The sequence below is a fragment of the Triturus cristatus genome, chromosome 5_1 (assembly GCF_964204655.1).
Source record: "Triturus cristatus chromosome 5_1, aTriCri1.1, whole genome shotgun sequence".
Classification (NCBI taxonomy): Eukaryota; Metazoa; Chordata; class Amphibia; order Caudata; family Salamandridae; genus Triturus; species Triturus cristatus.
In genome coordinates this window covers 385,406,607-385,431,839 of record NC_140587.1, presented here as the reverse complement: position 1 = coordinate 385,431,839, position 25,233 = coordinate 385,406,607, and positions in this window count along the sequence as shown.

Sequence of the window (25,233 nt, the reverse complement as noted above, 5' to 3'; positions counted from 1 at the left end):
ACTCTTTGAATACAGAGTGATGCCCTTCGGGCTCTGCAATGCCCCGGCAGCCTTCCAATACTTCATGGACGAGGTTCTGCGGGGATTCTTGGACTCGTTCTGTGTGGTATATATTGACGACATCCTCATCTACTCGTCTAGTCTCCAGGAACACGTGACTCATGTAAAGGCGGTCCTGGACAGGCTCCAACAGCACTCGCTGTATGCTAAGCTGGAGAAATGCTTATTCAATGTCCGAGAAGTTGCCTTTCTGTGCTATATAATCAATGCTCAAGGATTCCCGATGGGAACAGGAAAGGTTGATGCAATCACTCAGTGGAAGACCCCTCACCACGTAAAATCAGTACAGACCTTCTTGGGTTTCACCAACTATTACCGGCGTTTCATCAAGGATTTCTCAAAGATTATACATCCCATCTCCAGCTTACTGAGAAAAAACACTCCTTTCATTTGGGGGAAGAAGCTGAACGATCATTCCAGGTCCTAAAAGAAAGGTTTACTCAAGCTCCCATACTGCGGCATCCTGACTCACAACTCCCTTTCGTTTTCGAAACAGATGCCTCTCAGTCTGCCATAGGAGGTGTGTTGTCTCAGCGACACCCCAAAACAGGACAGTTACACCCTGTGGCATATTTCTAAAAAAAACTCACCCCAAGTGAAGTGAACTATTCTATTTTCGATAAGGAACTATTGGCCATAAAAAGGGCATGCGAGGAATGGAGGCACTACCTCTTGGGCGCACATCACACTATTGAGATCTATACAGACCATCGAAACTTGCTGGTTTTGAAAACCGCCAAAGCCCTTACACCACGTCAGTTGAGATGGACCCTTTTTTTTCCAATTTCGACCAGGACCTCAAAATGGAAAAGCGGATGCCTTCTCCCGCATTGACGACCCAGAAAATGGCATGCTAACAGAGAACCCAGAACCGCCTTTGATACTCACTGAGGTTGCTTTCTGGAACCCGTCCGTCACACTGCTCACCTCACAGGACTTTCTAGAGGACGTCAGAGTGTCCTTGGCCGACATAGAAGTTAGAGCCTGGATCCAGGAGGATCCTGAACATCGAGTGGAGAATGAGGACTTATTGTATCATTATCACGCATTATACGTGCCAAACACCGACCTGCAACTACAGGTGCTGACATGGGCTCATGATTCGCTGTTGGGAGGACACATGGGAAGATACAAGACCATTGCCTGCATCGAGCGTTCCTTTTGGTGGCCCTCTTTGAAGAAGGATACCAAGGAGTACCTTATAAATTGTTCTGTATGTGCGCAGGGAAAAGCATGTCACACTAAACCCACAGGTCTGTTACAGTCATTACCTATCGCTCCTCAACCCTGGCATACCGTGTCGATGGATTTTATTGTGGAAATGCCCCCCTGCGAAGGATACACTGTCGTTTTGGTGGTAGTAGGCCACTTAACCAAGATGGGACACTTCATTCCTTTGGAACGCTTGCCTACGTCCACAGAGCTAGCCTTTGTGTTTCTCCAACATGTGGTTAGAGCACACGGCATACCCAGTGTTCTCATTACGGACCGGGGATCGCAGTTCACCTCCCGTTTCTGGAGGGCGTTATGTAAAACCATGAACATTGAAGCCAGGCTTTCCACCAGCTACCATCCACAAACGGATGGAAAAACGGAACGCCTAAACCAAACATTGGAGCAATATCTTCGCTGTTTTACTCTGCAAAACACCACAAACTGGTTCACACTGCTGTAGATGGCGGAGTTTGTCTACAACAATGCAGATCACTCTACACTTGGGTGTTCTCCTTTCTTTTGTCTTTACAGCCACCATTCAAACATGCTCCCTTTCGAATGGCCCATTAATCAATCAATCAATCAATCAATCATGGAACTTATATCGCGCACTACTCACCCGTAAGGGTCTCAAGGCGCTTGGGGAAGGGGGTCTGCTACTGCTCGAACAGCCAGGTCTTGAGCTGTTTCCTGAAGGCCAGGTGGTCCTGGGTCATCCGCAGGTGGACGGGTAGGGAGTTCCAAGTCTTAGCTGCCAGGTAGGAGAATGACCTTCCTCCAGCGGTGGCTCTCTGGATGCGAGGGACGACGGCGAGGGCGAGGTTAGCGGAACGTAGCCGGCGGGTGGGCGTGTAGAAGGTGAGGCGGCTGTTGAGGTACCCTGGGCCTAGGTCGTGGAGGGACTTGTGTGCGTGGGTGAGGAGTCTGAACGTGATCCTCTTGTTGACAGGGAGCCAGTGCAGGTCTCTCAGGTGGCACGAGATGTGGCTGCGTCGGGGGACGTCCAGGATGAGTCGGGCGGAGGCGTTCTGGATACGCTGAAGTCTTTTCTGAAGCTTGGCTGTAGTACCGGCGTAGAGGGTGTTTCCGTAGTCTAGTCTGCTGGTGACGAGAGCGTGGGTGACCGTCTTCCTGGTCTCGGTCGGGATCCATCGGAAGATCTTTCGGAGCAAGCGGAGGTTGTGGAAGCAAGCTGAGGAGACGGCGTTGACTTGTCTGGTCATCGATAGGGAGGAATCCAGTATGACGCCCAAGTTGCGTGCGTGGTCCGTCGGTTCAGGTGCGGTGCCTAGTGCCGGGGGCCACCAGGAGTCGTCCCATGCGGAGGGTGATGGTCCCAGAATGAGGACTTCTGTCTTGTCCGTGTTCAGTTTCAGGCGGCTGATGTTCATCCATTCAGCGACGTCTGTCATCCCTTCGTGCAGGCTGGCTTTGGCGGTGTCGGGGTCTCTGGAGAGGGAGAGAATCAGCTGGGTGTCATCGGCGTAGGAAATGATGTTGAGGTTGTGTTGGCGTGCGATGGCAGCGAGGGGTTTCATGTAGATGTTGAAGAGAGTAGGGCTGAGCGACGATCCTTGCGGGACGCCGCAGATGACTTCGGTGGCCTCGGAGCGGAACGGAGGGAGGCGTACTCTCTGTGTTCTGCCGGAGAGGTATGAGATGATCCATTCCAGAGCCTTCCCTTGGATGCCGGTGTCGTTGAGGCGTTGGACTAGTGTGCGGTGGCAGACAGTGTCAAATGCTGCGGAGAGGTCTAGGAGGATGAGTGCCGCTGTTTCGCCGTTGTCGAGCAGGGCTCGGATGTCGTCGGTGGCTGCGATGAGGGCTGTCTCGGTGCTGTGGTTGGCTCTGAATCCGGACTGTGATGGGTCGAGGGATCCGTTCGTCTCGAGGAAGGCTGCCAGTTGCTTGTTGACGACCTTCTCGATGACTTTGGCCGGGAAAGGAAGGAGCGAGATGGGGCGGTAGTTCTTGAGGTCGGTCGGGTCCGCTGTTGGTTTCTTCAGCAGAGCGCTGAGTTCGGCGTGCTTCCAGCTCTCCGGGAAGGTTGCTGTGTTGAAGGAGGTGTTGATGATGTCTCGGAGGTGGGGTGCGATGGTAGAGGCTGCCTTGTTGAAGACATGATGGGGGCACGGGTCGGTCGGAGATCCGGAGTGGATGGTGTTCATCATGCGTGACGTGTCTTCGGGGGTCACCTCGGTCCATGTCTGGAGGGTGGCGGCGGGGCGCGAAGGTACAACCGATGGGTGCGGGGGTGAAATGTCGAAGCTGTTGTGGATGTCGGCGATCTTGCGGTGGAAGTACGAGGCGAGGGAGTCGCAGAGGTCCTGTGAGGGAGTGATGTCGTTGTTGCCGGTGCTGGGGTTGGAGAACTCCTTGACGATGTTGAAGAGCTCCTTGCTGTCATGGGCGTTCTTGTCCAGTCGTTCCCGCAGAGATTTCTTCTTGGTGGTGCGGATGAGCTGGTGATGTCTGCGAGTGGCGAGTTTGAGTGCTGTTCTGTTGTCGGCGGTCTTGTTGAGGAGCCAGGCCTTCTCGAGGGTGCGGCAGGCCTTCTTGGAGTCCTTGAGTTCGTCGGTGAACCAGGGGGCCTTCTTGCTTCTGGGTCTGGAGGGGGGGTTCTTCAGTGGGGCGAGGTCGTCGGCACAGGAGGTCAGCCACTGCGTGAGGTCGAGGGCAGCTGTGTTAGGGTCCGTGGTCCTGGCAGGTGGGCTCTGGCTGAGGGAGGTGGCGAGCTGGTCGGCGGTGATCTTGCTCCAGTTTCTGTGGGGAGCCTGCTTCGGGTGATTGTGGACCGTGTTCTTTCTGAAGCTGAAATGGACGCAGCTGTGGTCGGTCCAGTGAAGTCCGGTGGAGTGGCTAAAGGTGACGAGCATTCACGAACATCACGCTCATCTCAGAGCAGTGTTAATTGATGCCAAACGACATCTCGCTACAGCGGTTGTCTGCACAAAAACATTTTGCTTACAGAAAAAGAACCAAAGAACCCGTTTATCAGGTGGGGGATAAGGGAGTAGACAAATTAAAACCCAAATACGTTGGTCCCTACAGCATTGAGGAAATTATCAACCCTGTAGCCATGAGGTTGTCCTTGCCCCGTTCATGGCGCATCCACCCTGTGTTTCATGTATCCCTACTCCAACCTTGCCCTAACAGCATGAGGTTACCAGATCTGCCCCTCCCTTTGGAGATAGATGGGCAGGACGAGTTTGAAGTACACAAACTCTTGGATTTCCTACTAGTAAGGGGACGAGTACAGCATCTGGTGGATTGAAAGGGTTTTGGGGTTGAAGATAGAACCTGGGAACAAGTACAGAACCTCCACTGCCCAGAACTTGTAGAACGCTTCCATGCAGCTAATCCAGGGAAGCCTGGATGACTGCCGAGTCGGCGATCCTTGAGAGGGGGTTCTGTCATGATTACACACTGGGGTCAGGCAGGTCAGGCACACATGCACCATAAACACCTCCCCTGTATGTATGGACACCGGTGTGAATGGAACAGGAACCCGCTGCACTACATGTCCCAGAAAGCTGTGGGGCAGAACAGAAACAAATGGAAATGCCGTTTGCAAAATAAACTGCTTCCTATATAAGAACCTCTCCTTCAGGAAGAAGGTGCTTGACAATTTGGCCCAAACTTCTTGGCTTATGCGGAAGGTATTTCCCCGCTGGAGAATTGTGTGGAGATCGGCGTTTTCACTCCCATGAGCTTCCTGAGGAATTCCAAAATGCCATGAAGCCCTCGAGCGCATTTACAAGTCTGCCAAGTCTGAGCCCGCCTTTCAGCTCGGGAACTGTAAGGTATCGTGTTTCCTTTTTGAGGGAAGCGCTGGAGCGCTCCCCTCTCTCAAGCTACTGTGTGTTTTCAGTAATTGTTTACAAATGCTGGAACTTTTCCAAAGCGCGTCCCATCGGCACACTCTTCCGCAGCTCAGAGGACCGCGTCTGGTTCCGGAATAGGCTCTTCTGTTGTGATTACTTTAACAGCTCCCCGGGCTGTACTTGGATTGAGACTACGCTTGCTGTGATTTTTTAACAGCGATGAGAGTCCTTTTTTGGTAATATTTTTTACTTTGCGGTCGAATAGAAACTGTGACTGTAGGCAGTTCGAAGGACCCTGGCCTTTTCTGTATTAGGTCCTTCGAGGTCGTAGTGTCTGTAGGTCATTATCCGGATTACTTTTAAGGGAATAGCTGCTGGGCTCACTGTGAGAATGAAAAGTAAATAGAACCCTGTTGATTGAACCTGATTGAACCTGAATGTGTTTTTATGGGTGACAATTCAAGTTTGTTTTCTCTCTTCTTTGTCTCTGCAGTGCCATGGCATAAAGGCGAATAACCTAGACCAGACCTAGGAGGCAAAAGATCCTAGCAGTATTTTTTGTTATTTTGTCCCCTTCCCTTTTCCCCGGGGCGCTATTTTCCATAGCTGTGTTTTTTACACTGTGGGGGGTTACGCTCAGGGGAGTAGGGAGGCTCCTCTACAAACCCAAGTTGGAGGCCATTGTACCTGCTGGCTGCTACGAAGAAGTTAGTGGCGTATTTTATCTTCTTGTGCTACTGACAGCCTGACACCATACCACACTCAGGGCAATGTAAAATATGCACGATCCCCACAAACATAAACAGGAATGACAGGATCCTGACCTCCCATGAATAATAGCCAATTTCTCCCATATAAAAAAATTTGACCACAATCACTCTTTCCCATTAATTTAGTGTGAACTACAGTTTTTTCTCGACGCACACATCATTTTCCCTTGTGTTTCCAATCGAAAGTTAGTGCAGCAATGATTCTTGATGTTCTAATTTCCCTTTAGCCCACTCATTTCTATGCTTTTGACCCTTCCCTGTTTTTGATCTGCGCATCCATTGGCCTTCTCCTATCTCCTACAGAATCAATAAATTTATTTTCAACATCAGTTAAGGAACAAATCAAATTGTGCCTATGAGCATAAGCAGTATCTAATGTTACTATGGGTTTAAAGAAACATTCACCTGTATCCATCTCTCTGGCATTGGGATAACGATTCAAATCCCTAAACATGGGAACTTCAGAAAGCACAAAATAATAATTCGAAAGATAATACTGAAAATGACAGCATATTATATATTTATCCATATAAAGGGCTCATAAAAAGGCTACATGTAATATCATATGGAAGAGGAATATGATTTTAGGTAATCCTTGCCGAAGCAGATAACTGCATACAGACATAGCAGTCTTTAGCATCCATGGTGTTAATACATTCATAAAGCAACTTAAAATAAGCATATGAGAAGTCTCCCCTCGTTGAATCTACATGCGGTGCCTTAAAATCAAATGTATGTAAACTACTGTTGGTAGGAATCAGGTTTCTAATGCTAGCCTTAGATCTAATTTCAACTAAATTCAGAAATGTAGGTGAATATAATCCTAAACGGAAAACAATTCCAGCGGTCCTGGAGCTCCACTGGCTCCATTACCCTCACTTTTTGACAAGGCTGAAACTCAACCAAAGTGCTATTCTGGTCATACCATTGTTTCATGTCATCCTGGTTAGATTCAAGGTTCTCCTGTATGAGCTTCCTGAAAGGGCTGTCTGGTTGCAGAACACCAGCATGTAGCTAACTAAATACTGGGGTGGCTTCTTGGGAGCTTGCTCCCAGCTTTCCTTAACCAAACTGAGAGGTCCTCTCATAGGGTGTCCATAAAGAAGTTCAAAAGGGCTAAAGCCAAACTCAGTCTGTGGAACCTCCCTGTAGGTGAACAAAAGACACAGTAGGGAGGACATCCTACTTATGCCTCATGGGTTCGGGTAGACCCATAATCATGCCTTTAAGGGTTGCGTTGAACCTTTCAACCAACCCATTGGTTTCAGTGTGGTATGGAGTGGTGAACTTACTACACACTTTTCACATGGCCTTCATATAGTTGGACATGAAGTTTGTGCCCCGGTTAGATACCACCTCCTTAGGGAACCCCTCAGGGGTAAAGTTCCCAATCAGTGCCCTGGCCACAAAGAGCACAGTCACTGTCCTCAGAGGGATTGCTTCTAAGTACAGGGTGGCAGGGTCTACCAAGACCAGAACAAATCTGTTGTCCATGGCTGTCTTTAGATCCAGTGGCCCCACAATGTCGATGACAACCCTCTCAAAAGGGGTACTAATGACAGGGAAAGGTTGCAGGGGGGCCTTGTACCTCCCCCCTGACTTGCTACTCACCTGGCTGATAGGACAGGACCTACAGAGTGAATCTGAGGCCTTCCTCATTTGAGGCCAATAAAAATTGGGTGACAAGCTTGTCAATCGTCTTGTCTTGCCCCAAATGACCCGCCAGGGACAAATCATAAGCCCAGTAGGTAGGTCCTAAAGCGCTAGGGTCCCACCAACACACGTGTTGCACCAGTCTCAAGAACTTTAGGCTCACTATACAGGAGATCCTTCTCCCAGTAGATAAGGTGCTGCCAAGAGGCATCACCAGCTGTCAGGGCCTCAGCCTGCTGCCGAAGACCCACAAGAGTAGTTCAGTTCTTCTTCTCCTTGCAGAATTCTTCCCAGGAGGGACCTCCTTCCAGTTTAGCCCAATCTTCCCTTGTAGGTACCAGCTGCATCCCTCTCAGGTTCTGCCTCCTCCCGGACCATGGGAATTTCAGGAGCGGGTTTCCTGTTCCCATTGCCCTTGCTCTTTTTGGTAGGCACAGGACCATTGTTCCAGGCTTCATGTCCTTCTGACCACCCTCACAACTTGCCATGGACCATATGGTCAGGCATACTCATTCATGCAACCTCATCACCTCCAAGTGTGACCTGAGGTCCACCTCCTTCCAGATGGTGTGCTCCAGGTTGTTACCCAGCAGACAATCCACAGGCATAGATGGACTCACAGATACCTTTGGCAGACCTGAGACCACCCATCAAAGGGAACCAGAGCCACAGGATAGTGGTGCTCACATTTGTCAACTTGGTGGAACGTGTTAGGGACAACCTGCTCTGAAGATACCAGATGACCTCTGGCCGTACACATGCTGGCTCCTATGATTCTCAGAGTCTCCACCCTCTGCCCATTGATTGACAACCACTGACTGTACTTTCTAGTATTGCCAATATCTCTGTATCATCGCTCCATTACCCAGGTACACCAGGGTTAACTGTACACTCTCCCCAGCACTATCTAGGGCCATCTCTTCCACTAGCGCTACACCAGTCAACCCCAGTGACTGCCCACTGTTGGGGTGCTGTGCCCTCTATTAACACTTTGTAGTGCCCTTCCTGCTAGCACTCATGGCACTTCACGGAAGTCTTCCATGAAGGCTTACTGGCAGGGTACCATTTTTTCTTCTCAGCAGGGGATGGGAACCTAGACTCTAACAGCTATTTTGGGGCCCTTTAGATAACTCCTTGTTCTTTTTGCCCCCCTCCTTTTTCTGTTGGGGACCCTGCCCATCCTTGTGTTAAACACCCCCATCATATCTTACTGTGGACCCTGCTGCTGACCCAGCGGTATGCCTCCTCAGCAAGCTCTTTGGGGTCAGTGAGCTAACTATCAACAAGGTGCTTATGCAGATCTTGAAAACAAAAACTGGATAAATGCTCTGTAGCACACAAATTATACAGCCCCTGGTAACCTTTTACCTCACTGCCCTTCACCTATCTATCCACTGTCCAGGTCTATTGGGGAATCGTCTGACTATCCCTGAATTTCTGTCTATATTTCTCTGGGGTCAGACCAAACTTTCTGATTAGCACCTCCTTCATGGGGGGAAACCTCATTTTGTCACTCACTTATAGGGCCTGTAGGGTGTCCCTCCTTTTACTGGTGATATTCCTCCACAAACTAGCCCCCAATCTGCCTCACAGTCCTCATGCATTTGCAGGGCAATTTTGTAGACCTAAAACCATCTGTCTGTGGGGTCTCCCACCACAAAATCAGATACCAGACCTTTGGGTATGTGGACCCTCCTGTCAGAGGGCACAGAAGAATTGCTGCCGCCATCACTGCTGGACTCCACTTGCCTGGCTTTGATGTCCAGCTCTCTCAGGCTCAGCTCCTGAGCCAATATCATCTTTTTCTCCTCAATAGCAAATATATTTTGGCTTTCCTCCATCTTGATGGAAAGCTTTTTATTTTCCAATGCCTTCTTTTACTTCAATTTGTTTAGCCAGTTCCAATTTAAACATTCTCTCCTAACTCCTGTTCTCCAACTCCAACAATTGAGACAGTTGGATGATACACTGGTTTCTGCTCTGGAGGGTGCCCTCCTTCTTGAAAATAGGTTGCCCTCCTCCTCCACTATAGACAGCAGCCCAAGGCCTTCTCTTAGACCCCAATCCAAATCATCCTCCTCATCCTCACCCTCCTCTAAGGCTCCATCCAACGCAGTATGGACTTCAGACCATGCTCTTCTTGGTGGAGCTCTGTACAGGAAGCTCAAACTCCTTGAGCTGGCCATGGTGTGACCCTTAATACTGGCCAGCTCAAACTCCGTTCTTGCAGGTGCAGATGCAGAACCACCAATCAGAGACATGATTTAGAGTAAAAAGAAAAAATGGCAATCATGGATTTTTAAAATTTTTTAAATTCCAATTGGAGAGAGTAGGAAAAAATGCCAATGGGAAACAGAGACAATTGATTCAAATTGGTCTACATGTGGATAGTAGTGTACATCAAATTACTGTAAGATACTGCACAAAGTCCTATCCTCACCGTTGATCACCAATGTTAGAAATGGGGTCTCTATTTGGCTGAGGTATGCACCCTGTCCAAGTAGTCTTCACCACTCTAGTCAGGGTAAGTCAGATACACAACCTAAATTAACCTGTGCCCTCCCTTTTGTAGCTTGGCACAGAGCAGCCAGGCTTAACTTAGGAGGCAATTTGTAAAGTATTTGTGCACACTTTAATTACAGTAACTCAATGAAAACACCAATAAAAGACTCCACAGTTTAGAACAATAGTGAATATTTATCTGACAGAAACAAGACCAAAATGACAAAAATGCAAATAGTAGACTCGAGATATGATTTTTTAAATATTGAGGGCCTGATTTAGATCTTGGCGGACGTGTTACTCTGTCAAAATGGTGATAGATATCCCGACCGCCAACATTTAAATCCCATTATTTACCATGGGATTTGTATTTTGGCAGACTAGAAATCCATCACTGTTGTGATGGAGTAGTAACCTGCCCGCCAAGATCTAAATCAGGCTCTAAATGTGAAACCGAGTTTAGAAATCACTAGCAGTCAAATGGTTACTTGAGGTCACTAGAGACCAGTGCAAATCCAAAATTCAGGCCAGCCGCGATGGAGGGCAGGCCATCTACAGGACCCAGACAGGTCCCATTGAATAAATACCTTTGATGGAACAAGTTTTGATGTTGAGAGCCTGCTGCGTAGCCTCGCAGAGGAGGTCCTGCATTGTCGTCGAGCTCTGTTGAACTGCAGGTTCTGCATAGTCGTCAAGAGGCTTTGGAAGTAGGATCACTGTCATCCTCGAGCCGTGCAGACCGTCATCATTGTCAGGTGGCTTCGGTGGTAGGATCGCTGTCATCATCGAGCTGCGTCAGCAGAGAAAATACTGTCATTCAGCAGCCGATGTGTTGGCGTCGAAGTTCGATCTATTGGCAGAGATCGGCATAAAGTCGCTGCTGTATTGACGTCAAAGGTTGAAACAGCTGGAAAACCTACGTCTGGGGTCCAGGACAGGACTGGAGGGGCACCTCAGACAAGGGTAGGACTTACAGATGGCAGAGTCCAGTTGCACCAAGAGAGTTGCAAGAAGTGTTTGTGCCCCTGAGACTTCACAAAACAGGAGGCAAAGCAGCAAGCCCTTGGACAATCTTGGGTTCAAGGATATAGGGCCGATTCACAGAACTAACTTAAGACAAAATCCTAAACTTACTACCATTTTGGTATTCACAGAAGGCAATTAGTCATTTTGGTACTCACAGAAGGCACTTACTCATTGATGAGTAAGTGCCTTCTGTGAATACCAAAATGAGTAAGTGCCTCAGAACGCACTTACTCATTGAAGTGTAAAGCTTAAGTAGTAACTCAACTACGCAGGAATGTGTACGTTAAATATTTATTTAAATACAAAGGCCCGCAGGCAGCTGAAGAGAGGAGTGGCTAAGAAGAACAGCCGGCAAGGGAATGCCGGTACGCCCACAATGACGTTACCTAGATAGTGATTGAGAATTCCAAGTGACGTAGTGAAACACAACCTATGAGAGCACAGTAAGACTCTGGCTCGACCGGGGTGAGCTCAAAGTCAACAAGATATACAACACTCATTGATGAGTAAGTGCCTTCTGTGAATACCAAAATGAGTAAGTGCCTTCTGTGAATACCAAAATGGTAGTAAGTTTAGGATTTTGTCTTAAGTTAGTTCTGTGAATCGGGCCCATAGAGAACAGATCCAATCTCTCTCACTCCCAGGTAAGAAACAGCAGACAACAGGCCAACACAGCAGAACTGGTTGCAAAGTGGCAGTCCCTCCCACAGTATAGCAGTCCTTCTTCTAGGCAGAATGCCCATGGTTCCAGAAGAGCTCTGATTTGGTGGTGTCAGGGGTCCCGTATTTATGCCCAAATGTGCCTATGAAGTGGGGCAGACATCAAAGATGCCTTTGAAGATCACAAAGTCCCTACCTTTCCTGCCCAGCTCCAGACTGTAGCGATCACCCATAAGGAAACAGCCAGACAGGCTCTTACATGCCATATTTGCATGCGAGTACCCGGGCGTAGGTGGAGTAAGAGCCTGGGCACTACATCTCCCAGCAGGCAGTGGGGCGCATTAGCATGAGGTTTAAGCAGCCCCTATTTAAGCACCTCCTCCTCATGAGGAAGGTGCTTGACAATCCGCTCCTGAGTGGTTAAGATGGCGGATGGTGCTCCCCGCCGGATTTCAGCCAGAAGAATTTCAGTGTTTTCCTGAAAACCCTGTGGATCAGCGCCCGTCAGACCTTTGGCCCCGTTCCCAAATTCAGACACGGATCGTCTGGGGAGCAGGTATCTCGGAAGGAGCGCCGGAGCGCTTCCTTCATTTGCCGATACTTTGGTTTTCTTTCCAGTGCCAGCAGTAACTCACGAAGGAAGCGCTGGAGCGCTTCCCTCGTTGCAGCGACTCTAGTTTCCTTGCAGAGCCAACAGTTCGCGGAAGACACGCTGGAGTGCTTTCTTCCACACTGCGACTTTTCATTTTCTCTATTGCTGAGAGTTTATCAGCCCCCTGATTTCTGGTATTAGCGCAGCGGTTAGAACACCGCTATTTAGATACTGGAGTGCTTCACTTACATGTTTCTTTACCTATTATGGTGAAGTACGTCCAGCGGAGTCTAGTGGCAGATTGCATTGTTGACTGTGTGCTGGATCTTGTTTTGTTCTTTGCTCATTTTACTCCGCAATACCGTGGTCTCGGATTGCAGGGGTAGACACTTTTTGTATACCTCTAGGCTTTGTGAACCATACCCAGTAGAGCTTTGCAGTTCACTCAGGTCATTCAGGATGATTAGCTGCAGGACTCCTGGTGAGTGGGTGTAGGGAAAATATACCTGTTTTGTTTTCTCCTATACTGCAGTGCCACAACCCAGAAGGGTGCCTTACAGACTCCTAGACCAGACTAGGGAGGTATGAGAGCACCTGCAGCACAGTTTGGTATTTTATCCCTTTCCCTTTTCCCCGGGGTGCGACCTCTCGCAGCAGGATTCTCTTCCTCTGTTGGGGGTTGCGTTCAGGGGAATAGGGGAAATTATCAGCTACCATCGTCTCTGCTGGTCACCAGGAAAAGGTTAGTGGCGTTGCTTAATTCTTGTGCTACTGACGACCTGACACACTCTGGGGGGGTATGCAGCCCTTGGTGTGGGGATAGGGATAGCCCTATTCAGGTGCAAGAGTCAACTTCTCCCTACCAATCTACCTCAGGAAGGCCCATCTGCTTGTTAAGGGGCATCCAGATGCAAATGTCACACCCCAGATCCCTTGGTGCTACTGTCTAGAGGGAATACACAAAGCCCAGCCCACCTTCAGAGACAGGCAGAGGCACAGGATGGTTAACGTAAGAAAACGCCAACTTTCTAAAAGTGGCATTTTCTGACTTGCAACTTAAAAAACAACTTCACCATCAGTTGTGTTTTTCAATTGTGAGTCCTGCGACACCAAACTCCAAATCTCTATCTGCACCCAAAGGGAAATTACACTTAAAAGATGTTTTAAGGCAATCTCCATGTTAACCTATTGGAGGGATAGGCCTTGCAATAGTAAAAAATGAATTTAGCAGTGTTCCACTAATAGGACATGTAAACTCAAAAGTACATGTCCTACATTTTAAATATACTGCACCCTGCCCATGGGGCTGGCTAGGACCTACCTTAGGGGTGACTTATATGTAGTAAAAGGGAAGGTTTGGGTTAACCTGCCAGGTCGAATTGCCAGTTTAAAACATTGGTCACAGGCTCTGCAATGGGAGGCCTGAGCCATATTTGCAGGACAACTGAGTGGGTGGCACCATCAGGGCTGCAGACTGCCCACTAGTAGCATTTTAATTTACAGGCCCTGGGCACATATAGTACACTCTACTAGGGATGTATAGGTAAATTAAATATGCCAATTGTGGATAAGCCAATATTACCATGTTTAGAGTAAAGAGCATATGCACTTTAACAATGGTTAGCAGTGGTAAAGTCCAAAGAACCCAAAAGCCAGCAAAAATGAAATCAGTAAAACAAGAGGTCAGGAGGCAAAAAGTAAGGAGAATCCACGCCATGGATTCCAGGACTAACATGTCTCAACCTCAGATATCACCTCATTGTGTCACTGTCAAGCTCCGGAAGTGCTGTTTGAGGTTCTTGCTTATTTTCTGCAATTTGTTCAAGCTCTTCTCACTGTCTTTCAGTTGCGGTCTGCAATTCTGGGAGAGGTACTGTCACAACATCAAGGGGACACTCGACTTTGTGAGTATGGGCAATATTGATCCTGATAGGGAGACAGTCCTGTCTTCCAATCAGGAAATGCTGCGAAGATGCAATAACACAAGGTGCAAAGCATCAGGCCATTTCAGATACGTTGACACACACACTTTGGCCAACCTGGATTTCAGTGTTCTGTTCACCTACTCGACCATGCCTGAAGCCTCAGGCTGATAACCACAATGCAGTCTTTGCTGCACACAACATTTTCAGTACCTCATTATTGAAATGAGTTCCTCGGACTCCAGTGAAGTCAGGATACTGAATCTGTACACACTAAAGCTACTTAGCTATTGTGCGACCATCATTTCTCCTCGTGGGGTATGCTTCAACCCAACATGAGAAGAAAAACACAGTCACCAGGAAATATCTCAGCCCATTGCACACAGACATCTCAATAAAGTCCAATTGCATCCAGTTGAATGGCCCTCCTGATCTTCCTACATGGCTTAATGTCACTGTAGTTCTTTTCCCTATGTTCATCAGTTGGCACACAACACATCTGTGACACAATCCTTCATCCATCAATCTGAATCCGGGGCTAAAGCAGTTTTGCTGAAACAATCAGCCGATGCCATCTCTCCTGACGTGAAAGGGACCATGAAAATGTCTAGCCATCAGGGACAGCAAGCTGTCTGGCAATACAGGTCTTCCATCTGCTGAAACCCAAATATCATCCTCTCTTTTGACACAAGCTGCTCTGACGCAACCCTGCTGTTCTGCCTCTGGCACTTCCTTCTGCAACATTTTCACTTCCTTCCAAGTATCAGCTGTTGTCAATAAAAGGTTGTAATTGGTTTCATCTTCAGAATCATTAACATATTCACCATTAAATGTTCGACACACATGGGCACGATATCGCGCAAACTCGTCAACATATCGTTTTCCAATTGTTACAAAGTCATCTCCACTTCTATTAGCTGATCAGTGCACAGCAGCAATTTTGCCAGGCAACTACAAAGCCTCCAACAATCTCATACCATGTTCTCTATTTTGAATAGGGGACCCGATGTCATCATGAATTTCCTCCATGACCATAACTGATCGAAGTCATGAACGACACCAAAGCCATGCTGACTGTCAGAAAAAATCATCACTTTCATCTGTGCAGCCCTAGTAAGAGCGATCAGTTCAGCCATTTGTGCAGATGACACCCCTTTAAGCCAGGAGGCTACCACTACCTCCATGAATGTTCAGACTGAATAGGCAGCTCTTACGATTCCTCCATTGTCACTCAGGCAGGACCCATGAACAAGCAGTATTAAATCGGACTCTGTGAGTGGCTCATCTTGTATATCTGGTCGCGGCTTGATGCATAGTTCATTGACATTGAGATAGCCATGCTCTAGTTCCCCATCATCATTTTCATTTTTAGGTAAAGGTACCAGTGTAGCAGGATTCAAAGAAGGACATAGTTTGAGGGATATATTTTCAGCACCAAGTGTAATCTGTTGATATTTAGTCATATCCACTGTTTGTCAAATGCTGAGTGTGTGTATGCATCAACAAGATTTCCACAGAGTGGGTAATGAACACAGTAAAAGGATGTCCCATGACAATACTTTCACATCAATCTATGGTGACACCTACTGCTGCCATAGCTTTAAGGCATCCAGGAAGTCCTGTGGCTACAGGTTCAAGAGTAGCAGAAAAGTAACCCACAGGTCTTTATGCATCTCCATGCATCTATGTTAGCACTGAGAGCTCAGCCCTCTCTCTCACTGCAGAAAAGCATAAAAGCTTTGTTATAATCTGGCATTCCCAATCCCAAGGCATTCTCTCAGCTTTAGGAAGGCAACCAAGCAATCATTATTCCATGGTGCCGGATCCAACACATCATTGAGTGTCAGCCTCTGTAAAGGCTTGGCCACTATGGAAAGCTGTGTATCCACTGTGGAAAGTAGCAGATTATTCCCAGAATCACTTCAGGTGATTGGCGAATTCATTTTCAGAATCACCAAGATTCTCACTTGCGAAACCTTCCTCTCTTCCTTCTCAATGATCTGTCCAAAATACAGAACTTTTCTTTGGCAATACTGCACTTACTTGGTGACACTTTGGGCCTGATGTATGACCCTTCCATTTTGTGAGTCACAAATTGCCACATTTTGCGTCTCAAAATGTGCGACTCGCAAAATGGAATGTACAACAGTGTCTCAGACACTGTTTGGATTCCCAATTGGGTCACAAATGACCTTCCTCATTAATATTCATGAGGCAGGTCACAATTTCTGACCCCATTGGGAATGGCCAGCACTCACAGGGATGGTGGGCTGCTGGGGTCAGCAGACCACCATGTCTGTGACTGCTTTTTAAATGAAGCATTTTTTTTTTCAGAATGCAGCTCGTTTTCCTTAAAGGAAAACAGGATCCATACAAAAAAGAAAAATTAAACATTTCTGTTTCAATTCTTAAGAGTAGGCAGTGGTCTGTGCGGCCACTGCCTGCTCTTAAAAATAGTTTCGCTGCCAGTCACAAAGTTAAGTTGAAGTGGTCCCCTGGAGACCCCTTCCCGTTTGTGAGTGGCTTACCAACTACTTGAAGTAGATGGTAAACTGCGAGCGTTTTGCGACCGCAATTGCGGTTGCAAAACAATCAGACACAGAAGTGCGACTCGCTATTAGGAAGGGACACCCTTAGCACCCCCCTTCCTAATAGCGAGTCGCAAACCCTATTTTGCAAGTGAGTAATAGGCTACCGACTCGAAAAATAGGGTTTGTACATTACACAGACCTATTTAGCGGTCGTAAATGGGCCGATTTCCCGTTTGTGACCGCTAAAAACAGTCATATATCTGGCCCTTTATGTCCATTCTCAACCAAGTGGTTTAGCAATGCAATGGTGTCTTGTTTACCTGCTTCCTGCGTATATAATGCTACCAGCAGATCAATGATATACTGCACTAGGACAGGGTATCAGGACATCATTAGAGACTCATGGTTCATTTTAAGGGTCTTATTAAAGATCAAGGGACTTTCTGTATACCCCTGTAGAATTCAGCACAATGCCCAAACATGGTCCTGCAACTAAAAAGCGGTACCGATTGTCCTCATGGAAGGGTATAGAGAAAAAGTCCTAGCACAAACTGATTGCAGTAAACCACTCAGCCACACATGAAATCTGAAATAAATTCACAGCTGGATTCAGCACCACAGGGCAACAGGGAACAATAATGTTATTAATCTGTCTCAGGTCCTGCACTATGCGTTACTTACCTCTAGGCTGCTGCAGGCCCATGATGGGGGAGGGTTACATGGGCTCCCCATTATCTTTTTCAAAATGCCTTGTTGTGTCATTGACTCCGTCACCGGGGTAATCCCAGTGATTGTTTCAGGAGTCAAATTGTACTGAGGAGATCTTAGGTAGTCAGCATTAAATGTAACATTTATAAGTGCAGGCTTTACTCCTTTTATGAGACCTATGTCCTTTCATGAGAAGTCCCAGACTTTAGGCTTCACCGTGAGATCTGTGGCATTTCATCATTTACATCAAAGGGTACAGTCCAATATTTCACTCTTAACTCACCAGTTTGAAATCAACATCCTTATCATGAGCTTGAAACTCGTGTAATTTAGCTTACACAGCAAACTGCGTCCCAAAAAATTTGCTGAACTGAAATCACCCACCTAAAATTGATGGCTGTCTTCAAAGGACCCAATTTTAACATACACATTTTGTGTTACAGGGCTTCTCATTTGTTTATGTGCAACTCCTACAACTTGGATTATTTTTCCCAAGAGGGTTTGGTTTGGAACTTTCGCTGTTCTAACAGTGGAACGAGTAACACCAGTGTCGGTCAAAAATGACATGGGGTAGGTATCCACCTCACCTTCCATGAATGGACCTCTCTGGTCTATCATCAAGACTGCGCCAAACACACAATCTTCCTTTCACCTCAGGCACTGTCATTGCGACAGATCTGAACCATAGCCCTTGAGTGTGTCAAACACAGGAAATGACTAAAACAGGTTTGGTTCTGGAAAGAGTTCTGATTAAAATTAGGGACATAGTTAGAATTATAGGACCATTTACATTTTGCTGAGGAATCGGACATGAGGAAATTGCATCACTGGAACTTGTTGAAGGTTTGGGATTTGCATCCTTTGTCTTGGCACTGTTTGTGGCTGCATAGAGTTGTTAACCTGCATCTCTACGAACCTTGAATTTTGAGCCTGATTCTCGTTTATTACTCTGCTAGGATTAAGACAACATTCTTGCTTCCAATGCCCTAACTTGTCACAATAATGACATGGATTAAATTTGTTCAAAGCGGCCACAACAATTCCATGAATCGGGTCAATTGGAAGACCACAACCTCTATCCTGTTGCGGGTAACCATTTCCGCCCTGCATCACAAGACCTCCCTGCAGATACACATATTGCATAGCACCAACATTCACTACATATGGTTGATTTTGACTTCCTATCCGTACTGCTTTCATATGTGCCAACATAAGCTTCACCTTCAACTGGTTCTGTGTCATTTCCAGTTCATCTCTACAATGTTTTACATACCTCAAGATCTCATGGATTGACTTATTCTGTCAACAAATGAAATGCTGTTGAATCATCATGCTAACATCAGGTCTCAATCCTGTCACAGACAGAGACACAAAACTTTCAATATCTCTGGATTCAAGATTTTTCATTCCACTGCACTGTTTAAAGATTTGCAACAATCTCTCCTAAAAAGAATGCACCGTCGCTTTAGGCTCCTGAGTTGTTCTATCAAACTTAACCCAATCGATATCCATCACCGGCACATTCCCTTTCAAAAAGGTAATCAACTGTTGATACTTGTTCATCACCAAAGGCAGTGGGCATGAGATATCAGACTTCTCTGTAGCTCTTTCTGTGGCCACTGTATAGCCACTTTACATTCTGCCCACAAATCACTCAGTGCCACAATGTCAAAAAGGGTGTTCAAATCTATCCACAATACCTGTGAAATCTTCATGAATCGCTCAACCTGGGTATACCACTCCACTGGTTTATCTCTCAATTTGAGGAAATCATTCATAAATGGTGCAAGATCACACCTATTCTACCGGACATGAAAATAACCTCCACCAGGCACTTCCCTCAATGGGAAATTTGAAACACTTTCTCCATCTAATAAAGATGGAGGCGGCTCTCCCTTCGCTTTCTTCTGATCTTTCTTCTTGGCCCATCTGTATTCCCACTTGTACAATTTACTTAATTTACAGAGGCTACCAATTAATTCTCTAATTTGCAATTTCATTCTGGACATCTTCATACTGGTTATGTTGTTTTCGTCAAAATATATATGGTAAATTTTCTGTAGAGATTTGGTCCTACTTAAATCTACACTTGAACAAATTCAGACAGTTTATCAGCTTAGTTACATCTTCGAACCTGTTAATCGGTATCTAATCAGGGCAGATCCTATTAGATACCTATTGTTCTGATAAAATCTCATCCAATTCTAATTTAAATTTGACCAGATCCACTGTATTCTCCCTTTCTGGAGACTGCGGTTCTCTGCTCAATCCTGAACCCTCACCTTCTCCTGGGGTCCAATTGAAAAACCTATCAAATCATTCACCTGTCATAAATTAACACCAATTGTTCTCCAGAAGAATCGGAAATTATCTCTTCCAGGGACTACTACTTGTAATACACCAAGGTGAATTCCAAATAGACATGTGGGAATTTTGTGACCACTGAGCTGGTTCCTCTACAGAGGTAAGTCCTGAGTAGGTCTTGTCTGATTAATTGCTGATGGTACAGGAGCGACATATGGTCGAGCCACCATATTCAGGACCAAGAAAGTTCTTCCTGTGCCTCCCCATCCGGGGGCAACTGGAACAGTAGTTGATGCATTTACTCCAGTAGGAACCATCATCAAAGCATGTGTTGCTTTTCCAGATGACTCAGGTTTGTACAAAGGAACTGTGGAACCAATACAGTGGCATAACAAAACTTGATGGGGCCCCATAAAGTACATGGAGAGTCCCCCCACACTCAGGACCCAATCAGGAGCTCTCAGACCAGGGGCTCACTGGCCGTGCACAGTGCCAGAGGGGCCCCCTGGAGCTCAGGGGCCCTCCTGCACCAGAAGGGCTGTGGGGGCTTTTGTTACACCACTGGACCAATAGCAGTTACAGGCTCGGGGTATTAGAAACAGCATCGTTAACGGGCACAAATCCCTGAAATTTTAAAAGTTTCTGTAAATGCAAAGGAATTTGCAGTTGGAGGCTAAACATTAAGGTTTATCCTCAGATTGATTCGTGGGAGCAGTGCAAATGTATCAAATTGAATACAGTATGGATGTTCAGTGGCCTTAATTATATGTAGAAACGTGCCACCCTACCCATTAAAAATATATATTTTTTTTTTATATATTCGTTAGTGAATTAAATAAAATATTTAATAATTTCTGTATTTGCTTGATGAATGCTTGTTTCTGTATTTTCTGTATTATTTTGCCGTTCAAAGCTTTGAAAATGCTTAGTCTTGTGTCCCCAGCTTCTAGTAATGCCTGAGTGGGGGTCCTTGGATTCAAATATTGATTCTGTGGAGGTTCCTGGGTCTTCGTAATGATCAAGTGGGGGTTCACAGAAGTCAAAGGGTAAAGAACCACTGATATAGAAAATGGATATTTGTCCAACCGAACAAAGTATCATTGTGTGCATGCAAGCACAACTAAACTGTGTCATTTCTGTAGCTCATTTTAAGGCCTGCAAAACTGAAGAAATGGTAATGCTCCAATATTCTTACTCCAATCCTAGCAAGAGGTATTTTACATCCTTAGATAACTCAAAGGGCCCTCTCGTACCGATTTATAATAAAACATCTTCCACCTTAAAGGCACTGTACAAGAAGCCGATTCTGCTACTCGACAGAGAATGTTAACCATGCTCATATAACTACAGCTTCTGAACATCTGTTGCTGATTCCAAAGTCCCATTGGTCAAAAGAATAGATGTGATGCTTGCCAGATGTTTTAATATGTTTGTGCCTCCCAGGATAGCTAGAGCGCACAGAAGGGACAAATGAAAGCTAAATGTTTCACAATTAAAGGGCTAAGTGGGTTAAACACGGGTGATTTAGAAGTGCTTGCCATATTTTCTTATCTAGACACCATAGGTGTGTGGTCTCAGACGCTTTCACAGAGCACAATGGGGATCTGTGTTTTGCCACGTGAGACAGATAAAAGGCACATGCTCTTTATTAGACGCACACTGTGCAATGCTACTGGCCGAGCACAGAACATGTCCATGTACCAGGAAATAAACTCCCCTGTGTGATTTACCACATGGATTATTCAGCAATGAGACAGGGAAGTAACACTTCTTTATTGTCTAGTAAAAAAAGAAATGTAACCATTAGGGTGCCTGCTTTCGATATAAATAACACTCAGACACAGGTAAACCAGGTAGCAAGACCTCTTCTGGTCTAAAGAGAAGACTTCTGACTGCAAGTGGAAAATTGGAGATCTCGAAATGGGTATTAATCAGTAATAGAGGGCATTATTTGAAATTGGGAACATTCTCCATTGATTCTCACAGGGTGGGAGTCACAAACTCCAAAGCCTTATTGTGCTCCAAATATCTAATATTCTTGGAACGCAACTCAAAATATGTAGTAGCTGCCAGGCAGAGCACATAATCTCTGGGTACACCGCAGTGCATTACACCTGCATCCGGATTACCCAAAACGGCATTTATTCCGGGGAAGTCAGATCACAAATTATTCTGTGCCCAATAAGTGTGAGCCAGGATAAATTCATCTTCAGTCAAGTGATGGAATGCCTTTTTGAGGTCACTGCTGCGCTTAATACATTGAACTCATTCATTCATTATGGAATGCCTGATTGCAGTGCAAGTGTTCGTAGTCTGGCTCTGGTTTCAGAGTTCGGTGCTCTCCCATCATCTAGCACACGTGTGTGGGCCCCAATTCTAGTATTTAAACGTGTCTGCCAGGGCTGCACATCAGTAGAAAGCGTACAGACCCGCATCTAGAAAAGAGGAACCTTCGCAGATGGATTTACAGTCAATCTGGCAATCCGCAAGAGACATTTTCTGCAGTAGCCAATGTTCATGGAAGAGTCACTGTCCAGATCTCCTTGCCTGAGATACACTATGTTACAGACACAACCTCTCTCCATTCCAGAGGCACTGCCAAGCGAGGCTCTTCTGCATATGGGAATGAGGCCTAAAGTTCCAAGCCATAGGTTGTGAAATGTTGCTCTCTGGGCCATGACTATGCATTGGGTGGGCTGAAGACCCAAAGCGGCTACATGCCCCCAGAGACGTTTTGAGGCATGGGCACAGTGGGCTCTGGCCCAGGGCCCCAGCTTTCAGGCGGCACCCTGATAGAGTCAGCTCTGTTCTGCACAGAGTCTTGGCCGGATGACCTTTAATAATTATTAAACAGATTGTTTGAAATACCTTTTTTATTTAATTTATTTTTAATGTGGGTGATGTGTGAGAGTCTATTACAGACAATGCAGAGAAATGTTGTGTTTATGTTTCATGCAACATCCATAAAAAGTCTATTTTAAATCGAAACAGGACCTCGCCTATGAGAAATGGGAGGGTGCCACAGAGAGTATGTGCAGTAATATTAGCGAGCTGAGGATGTGTCACAATAATGGAAACATCTAATATTCAGGGATAGTGACGTGGAAACACACGTCACTATCCCTGAATATTAGATGTAAACATATTTAGAATTTGGATGAGGGTGTTTGTGCACTGTCAGTGAACTGGGCAAAGAGGGCATGAAAGAGATGAAATTGGATCATAAATTCAAAGTTGTCCTGAACAGGGGCCCCCCAATTATTATTGGCCTAGGGCCCCAAAAATCCTTACGATGTCCCTGCATGCACCCGTGGCGAACTGCACAGCTGAGCAAGCACACCCTCACAATGAATGAGCAGACAAGCCGGGGTGTGCGTGGTGTCCTCCAAATGAAACATGCCCAACTCCCAACACGTCTCTGAATGACAATTTTTTGTGGCATTTTGGATAATTGCAAAGAGTAAAGAGCATTATTTAAAACTGGAAAGCAAAATAACTGGTCTATGTTTTGCCATTGTGAAATATTTCTTAATGCTTAACCTCTGGGGCATTTGAGCACTTCCGATTAATTTTATTTAATATCTGCCTGTTACCAAATCATTTAAAAAAATGTAATTGAGGTGTACCCGACCATCATTGTAAAATGATCCTTAAATTCTATTTGGCATTGACCAATGTGCTTTTAAATGCGAGGTATTCCAATACTTTTTGACAAACTTGTAAGTAAGTAAGTAAAAAGCTTATAGAGCGCACGAATGTCGAGGCGTCTTGTCGCTATAGCAGGAAACTGGCTAGAAAAGGAGGCATGCTTTATTTCTGCAGGGTGAATAGCATTGTCTTCAGCAATTTCCTGAACAAAGGTCTGGAAGGTTGTAGTCTGATGTTGCTTGGTAATTCATTTCATAACTTAGACATGCGATATGTCCGGCTTCTACATCCACATCTAGCCCTTTGTATTCTAGGTATCTGGACTAGACCTTTGTTAGCAGATCAGAGATTATGCCATGGAGTGTACTCACGGAATAATTTCTGTAGATCCGCTGCTCCACCACCAAACAGGGTTTTATGTACCAGGCACAGAGCCTTGAATTCAATCCACTGTTGCACTGGCAGCCAATGAAGTGTTCTAGTGCTGCTAAAATGTGATTATTTTGTGCTACAATGGTCCCTAGGGAGGTAGGGATAGGAAGTAACAAATGAATACAGACCCAATCAGTGCTGTATTGGTTAACTTATCCAGCTGGACAGAGGTTCAATATTTAATTTATCAGCAAGTTTTTTGGATATAAACAAACACAAATACTGAAAAGTGGGACACAAGCCTGCATCCTACAACACAATCATGCACATAAAACAGGGAGAAAATTTAAGCGAGGCTCAGGCAACGCTTACGGTTTGTTTTGACAAGTAGTATGAATTTTAAGAAATAAATCGCAAGTAAAGTCTCTACACAGTTAATAATGACATCACATTTAGTGCATGAGGCGTTTTAAGGTGTCGACGGCGTTTCGATCCAAGTGAGCAATGCGTGGATCATCTTCAGGACATTATATTAGCATGCCTGTATATAAGTGCCTAAAATAATTGGGGAAGTCCGAAGGGCCTGCCACGAGACTGTGGGTGTGACAACACCGGATGCGGGAACGTCTGGGCTCGGCAATGATAAATTCCCTTCTTTTTATAGCTTGTTTTGATTCTACTTGCAACACCATTTTAAGTGGAATTCAGTGTGTAACCAGCTTGTTACTACCACTCAAGGTAAAACATGCCAAGGGTGACTTGTTAGATGTTTTGTGGATGAGTGCATAATATCAAACCAAGATATGTGCACTTAGCTCTTGCAATTGTAGTTTTAGTTGCCTAATATGTGTAATCACAATTATAAACCCCTTTACCACTGGCATTCTTGCAGGACCAGTGAAAATCAAAGCTCTGTTCTGAGGATGTACACCATTCCATAGGTTCCAATTCTGGTCCCATGCCTTATTTTTCTTCTCCACTTTATATGTGTGAACTTCTCTCACTAGCCAGTTACCTGCAAACCATCTGAGTAAGAGTTATGGGAAAGAGCTGGATGCAAGAGATAGATACACACATAAAGGGAACAGAGTATAAAGAGAGCAACAAGACATGTTATGTACAGGGAGAAGATGATGTAGAAAGATATGTCAAGGAGAGAGAGTAGTGAAGTAGATAAAAGTGAGGTAGCCAGAAGGAAAGATAAGGAGGAGTAGAAAGAAAAGGACACAGGTAGAGAAAGAGAAGAAAGAGAAGTAGAAGGCAGTGGAAGGTAAGCCTGGACAGTTACTTGAGGAAAAGAAAGATGCAAGCTACAGAGCGAGAAACATTAGAAGCAATATATACAAAACCATCAGGTAAATAGAGTAGTCAGGATGCAAGAAAGGTAGGGGGTTGAACAGAAGAATGAGGCTTGTACAATAGAGCAAAAAGAGGAAGCTAAGAGAC